Here is a 6,535-nt window from a genome sequence, read left to right as displayed (position 1 = left end):
GCGATCGGACGAACCTGCCGACGCAGCAGGTAAACAAACTGGCCCGGCCTGCCAGGGTGCTTACCCTGGTGAGCCGCGTGCCAGAGGTTGCCGACCCCTGATATAGCATATTGCTACTGGACTTCATTTGTGGAAGACAGGGAATTATATTAGCACCGTTTTGTCATTTTACTTTTTTAAAACTAACTAAAAGAACCTATTTCTTAAAATCTAGCTTCTTGTTTAAGAAGCACTTGCTGTTTCAAACAGTAATTGCATGGTCTTGTGGTTCATCTCAGCAAAGAGTCTGGGGATTTACTAGATAAGAAGACCTGAACTACTCTGCTGAGCAAGTTTAATTGACACCGCTGCTGGAGACAGAGAGCTGTCTACACTAGGACTTCCAAAGTTGCTAACAGTGCAGCTGAACCAGTGCTGGCAATGGTGGGATTTTTACATTTTAATTCCCTACTGTAGACAAGGCTGTAGAGATGGGTTAGGTTTGATTTTCAGGGGAAAGTACTTGGCAAGTTTGTACTGCAAATGCCAATGCTCTCCCTGACCTATGGATACTCAGAGGACTCCGTTCTCCAGAGCTGTGAAGCTGGCACTTCATATTAGCACTTCATGCACTTACATTTTTTAAAGGTTAGCAACTTTTTAAAGTATACTGAGGATTTTTTAAAGAAAGACTGTTTTTTTTTAAATAAATCAATTAATATATTACCATATAATATAAATTTAGTGGCCTGATCCTGCCATCCTTATGTAGGCAAGATTCCCATTACTCCATTAGGAGCTTTTCCTGTGTAGAGACTACTCCTGGGTGAATTCTGCACCACTGCGTACACACAGAATTCGTGTGTGGCGCAGAATATTTTTTTTTCAGCAGAAAACATTCTGCCAAGAAGTGCTGCAGTTATGCCTTTCACCCACTAGGGGCCACTGTGTGCCAGAACAGAGAGCAGCCACTCTGAGGTGGGAGCAGCCCCAACTGCGGATAGGGAAAAGAAGAGGCTGCGTTCCTCACAGTGCGCTGTCCAGGGGGCCAGGTCAGGAGGCAAGGGGTATGGAGGAATGGATAGGGTGTGGCACATGGAGCTGCTGGGGGGTCACAGATTGGGGTTCAGAAGGGCTAGTGGGGGGCACAGACTGGGATGGGGGCTGAATAAGGATGGGGGTACAGGAACATATGGGGCAGAGGGAGAGAGCTGCAGAGACACATGGCGGGGGGAGCTGGCTGAGTGCGGGTGCAGGGACACATGCAGATAGGGGCAGATGTGCCTGAATGAATGAGAGAAGATAGGAGTCAGCCAGGGTCTGCATGGGGAACACTCCCTAACAATCCCTCCCGCACAAAAAAAACCTGTTTCATACTTCTCCCACCCACACCCAACAACCCTCCAAGTTCACACCCAGCCTCCTTCTCCTCCAGCAACTACTTCCCTCTCCCTCAGCTCCCCCAAACCTTTGCACTGCTTCTGAGGAGTGTGGGAAATATGTTTCTGTATTGTAGTTTAAATTAATTATTACTCAGAGTTCTGTATTAATTTGCCTAGTAATGAATCTATTTGTCAGAAAACATTTCCTGAATAATTTTTGTTATCTGTATTGTTACAGACATATTTGCTGACAGGCATTCTGAAATAAATTACCAAAATAATTGAAACTGGCGTGATTATATTGTGTTATTTTGACAAATAAAATATGCAGAATTTTAAAATATTGTGTGCAGAATTTTTAATTTTTTGGCAGAGAATGCCCCCAGGAGTAAGACTTCAGGATTATGCACTTATCTGCTTTATCCTAAGGATGTTTGTGCAGTACAAGGCAAGTTGCTCACTGCAACTTTGCTGTCCTGCTGCATTATCAATGGTTTAGAACACAGCTCTGTGACTGGGATTTTACTTGGAAATACTGATACTATGATTGGTCCTCGACTGGGGCTGCTGGGCGCTATGATAATACAAGGAATAAATTATTGCCTGTGGCATATTGGTAAAGCAGAATGTACGGAGTAGTGAGGTGGTCTCTACTGCAGGTGGGATGCATAAATGTTAATGATTCTCATTTAAGTCCATGCTTGAATGGGGAAGAAGGCATAAGCCATGTGCACAGAGGTAAAAATTAAAGCGTGAGTAGAAAAATCTAATGTAGAAGTAGGTTATCTCCCAAGCAATGTCAACAACAAATACATCTTCCATGTTTACTTTTTAGATTTAACTCACTTAGTCCAAAACTTTGGACACATTTATGTTTAATATTATTTCAAATGCTCCATCTTACTTTAATTTGCATTTGCACCACAGACTCTTATCCAGTCAAAGTTATTTCTTTTTCATATATATTTATAGTTTTACTGAATGTCAGTAAATACAGCCTAAAAACCAAACCAAATGCCAGCAAAGGATATCAAGGCCAGTGAGGATCATAACATTTCTGACAAAAGAGTTAAGGGGTACCATTTTTAATAGTACACATTACATGCATCTGACGAAGTGGGCATTCACCCACGAAAGCTTATGCTCCAATACATCTGTTAGTCTTAAAGGTGCCACAGGACTCTCTGTTGCTTTTTACAGATCCAGACTAACACGGCTACCCCTCTGACAATAGTACCTAAGTTACTTTTGAAAATGATGCTTAGACGCATAAGTCATTTAAATGCCTTAAAAATGTTTACCCAAGATTTCCTTTTAGAATTATAGGCCTGTTCTACTTTAAAATGTCTATTGCTGATTCCTTCTCTATTGGTTACATTACATTTGGCTAAATAGCGCAAAACTAAGGGTTTGGGACAGATCCTCAATTGGTGTAAACTGTCATAGGTCCATGGATTTCTATGGAGCTATGACACTTTATATCAGCTGAGGATCTGCCCTTAGGGTATGTCTACACTTACCGGAGGGTCCGGCGGCAGGCAATCGATGTTCTGGGATCGATCCCGGAAGTGCTCGCCGTCGACGCCGGTACTCCAGCTCGGCGAGAGGAGTACGCGGCATCGACGGGGGAGCCTTCCTGCCGCGTCTGGACCCGCGGTAAGTTCGGACTAAGGTACTTCGAATTCAGCTACGTTATTAACGTAGCTGAATTTGCGTACCTTAGTCCGAAGTGGGGGGGTAGTGTAGACCAGGCCTTAGACATTTATATAATGTCTGTGTACGTATATGTGCATGTGTGGGTGTACATATAGATGATAGAGATAAATGATAGATCTAGGTGTGTAGATATAGGTGGTGGATATAGCTTCTGCAGCTATACTGGGGAGGATATAATTTGGCTGTCACTTTTCATGCTTCAGGGCATAAGTATAAATAAAAAATAATGTCCCTATAATATGGCATTTCATAACTAGAGCAGTTACCCACTGTCAGAAATAAAAAGGATACTAGACAAGTTGGATCAAGGGTCTTCCCCAGTATGGTAGTTCTTAGTTGTTATTGCAAGGATTATTTACTGGAAATTGTCAAAGGCAAGTACATCCTGAATGTCTTTCATTCTGTCAAACATCAGCGTCCTGGAAAGTTGCTCCTTACTTATCTGTCTTAAGGTTTGCTATCATGTCAACCACCGCAGTACTAAGCATTGTAAAGCCAAGGTATAGTGTGAACCTTTCCTATGTGTCTAAAGTGTACTTGCTGTAGTTGTCTTGTCATAAAGAACAGTAAAGGGCTAGAATTCTCTCCTGCAGTAAGCATTGGTTTCAACATTTGGTGTATTGCTTTCCTGCCATTGCAGAATTAGCAATGTGTTTTACTTGTGAACATGGACACCACTTCTGTAGGTTTTAGGCTGTTTTTTAATATGTACAAAATCAAGGAATTTTACTTGCTGTTTTCTAGCTACCTGATCAAATCACTCAGTGCTATCTAGGGTTGCCAACTTTTTACTCGCACAAAACCAAACACCCTAGCCCCACCCCTTCCCCAGGCCCCGCCCCTGCTCACTACATTCCCCCTCTCTCAGTGGCTCACTCTCCTCCACCCTCACTCACTTTCACTGGGCTGGGGCAGGAGGTTGGTTTGTGGGAGGGGGTGAAGGCTCTGGCTGGGGGGGTGCGAGCTCTGGGTGGGGCTGGGGATGAGGGGTTTGGGGTGCAGGAGGGGGCTCCAGGCTGGGGCCGAGGGATTTGGAGTGTGGGAGGGGGCTGTGGGTTGAGGCAAGGGGTTGGGGTGCAGGAGGGGGTGAGGGCTCTGGCTGGGGGTGCAGGCTCTGGGGTGGGGCCGTGGATGAGGGGTTCAGGTTGTGGGAGGGGGCTCTGGGCTGGGGCAGGGGGTTGCGGTGCAGGGGGGGTGATGGCTCCAGCTGGGGGTGCAGGCTCTGGGATGGGGCTGGGGATGAGGGGTTCAGGCTGTGGGAGGGGGCTCTGGGCTGGGGCATGGGGTTGGGGTTCAGGGTGTGGGGGGGCTCTGTGTTGGGGCAGAAGGTTGACGGGGCTGTGGGTTTGGGGGGGCTTAGGGCTGGGGTAGGGGCTTAGGGTTCGGGGTTGGGGCACGGGCTTACCTCAGGTGGCTCCCAGTCAGTGGCGCAGCGGGGCTAAGGCAGGCTCCCTGCCTGTCCTGGCTTCATGCTGCGCTGTGCCCCAGAAGCAGCCAGGAGGTCCGGGTCCTAGGTGGGAGGGCCAGGAGGCGCCACACACTGATCTCGCCTGCAGGCACCACCCCCTCCGTTCTATTGGCCATGGTTCCCAGCCAATGGGAGTGCGGAGCTAGTGTTCAGGGCGGGGGCAGCACGCTGAGCCCCCTGGCCAACCTGCCTAGGAGCCGGACCTGCTGGCCGTTTGCGGGGTGCAACACTGAGCCAGGACAGGTAGGGACTAGCCTGCCTTAGCCCCGCAGCACCATCGACCGGACTTTTAATGGCCCGGTCGGCGGTGCTGGCCAGAGCCACCAGGGTCCCTTTTCGACCAGGCGTTCTGGTCGAAATCCGGACGCCTGGCAACCCTAGTGCTATCCTATCATTTATAGCTTGACTTCCTTTTCAATGTCATGTGTCGGGCCCTCTAGAAAATTAAAATGGGATTCTTGGAGTAAAGCTAATAGAGTAAGTTAATACACTGACTGGCCTTTCTTGTTTGGGGACCTGAATTTTAATCCTACTTTGGATTACAAAGGCAAATGAATATGGTGGTCTCCTCTCCTCCTGCAGACAAGTTTAAAAACAAAACCACTGCAGAACTGGCAGTATCTGGGGAAGTAAGTAAAAGAGATTTGCAGGTCAGGCATGAGGTACATTTACTGTGTTGTGTGGGAGAAATTTTCACAACAGCTGTTTGCACTCTACCTGATTTAAGATCATGCTACTAGTCTCTAACTTTCATGAGCACTAAATTTACCTGAAAATTTTTAAAGAAAAAACAAACAAACTAGAGGATCTAGTGGTTTCCTAGGTCTCCAGAAAGGTCAAGATTTTATATTTCCTGTAATGCAGTTTATTTCCACATTGTAGTTAAGCACAATGGAGGACAGGGAGTAGGCCAATATCTGGGGACTGTTTTTGCAGGCAGTGGGTGAAATGAACTACAGACTCCACAGTCAACCAGCCAGCTCCGACTCTGCAAAATCACCTTATTTAGCAATGATGTGTTATGCCCTTGTAAAGAAGGCACTTCTGATACTATTACCTACCCTAGAATACAACACGGTTATGGAATGACAGTTCCTAGATTTAAGAAGTTACTGAACTTTTCTGCTTTTTACAGTCAGTGCCAAAGATAGGACTACAGCGTGATCCCAAGCTGTGCTTTAGCCACGTTGGAGCATTAACATGTTGTTACTGGGTTTTTCAGACGGTGTGTTTATAGTGTAAATGCAACCTGTGTGAACCAGAAGGAGGAAAGTGGGCCACGATTTTCAAAAGCGATTAGTGATTTTGGGTGCCTCCAGTTTTGGGTGTCCACCCTGAGACACCTGAAAGGGGCCTAATCATCAGAGGATAGGTGCAGAATTCTTTCTGGAAATCAGATATTTTTCAGATATCTCAAGTTGGGCGTCCAAAATGACCAGCCTTTCTTGAAAACCTTGGCTGTAATCTGTAGCCAGGGGACATGAGACTGTGGTAGAACCAAGGAAGTAGCAAGTACAGTGAAAGGTACCATCACTGGCATATCTACATTCCAAAACGAATGGTTACATTCAAGGCACCAGAATAGCTGCTTTGCTATATGTTTCTTTGATGCAGACCCACAGCGAAAACAGGACAGACACGTGCCTGGATTTTAAGCCGAAGGCTACAAATCTTATTAAACTTTAACACAGGGAAGGGATGCTATCCACCATCACCCCTGCTCACCTATACCAGGCATTTAGTTGGTTCCAGTGCAAGATTTCCAGGGCTCCTACCACATCACTCATAACTCAGCATAGGCACTCCTCAGCCTACCCCCCGGGACTCAGCTCATTCTGAGTCCCAGCACAATGTACCCCCACAAGGGGAACACAGGGTGCAGCAGGGTGGGGACTCTGCCCGCAAGGGCCCCAAGGTCTCACTTTGTCCCAAAAACCCATCGCCAAAATCCTAGGTCTCTTATCTCTGGGAACTGTTCGTTTTATCCTTG

General features: G+C 46.6%; 1 protein-coding gene across 1 annotated transcript in view; it reads left to right on the top strand.

Moving 5' to 3' along the window:
- Positions 1-6,535, top strand: part of LOC112111331 (high affinity cGMP-specific 3',5'-cyclic phosphodiesterase 9A) — a 91,454-nt gene that overhangs the window by 36,374 nt on the left and 48,545 nt on the right. The window lies entirely within an intron of this gene.

This window comes from Terrapene carolina, unplaced genomic scaffold (genome assembly GCF_002925995.2).
Source record: "Terrapene carolina triunguis isolate 2854851 unplaced genomic scaffold, T_m_triunguis-2.0 Scaffold31, whole genome shotgun sequence".
In the NCBI taxonomy this organism is placed as follows: Eukaryota; Metazoa; Chordata; order Testudines; family Emydidae; genus Terrapene; species Terrapene triunguis.
This window is presented reverse-complemented; position numbering and strand designations above follow the sequence as displayed.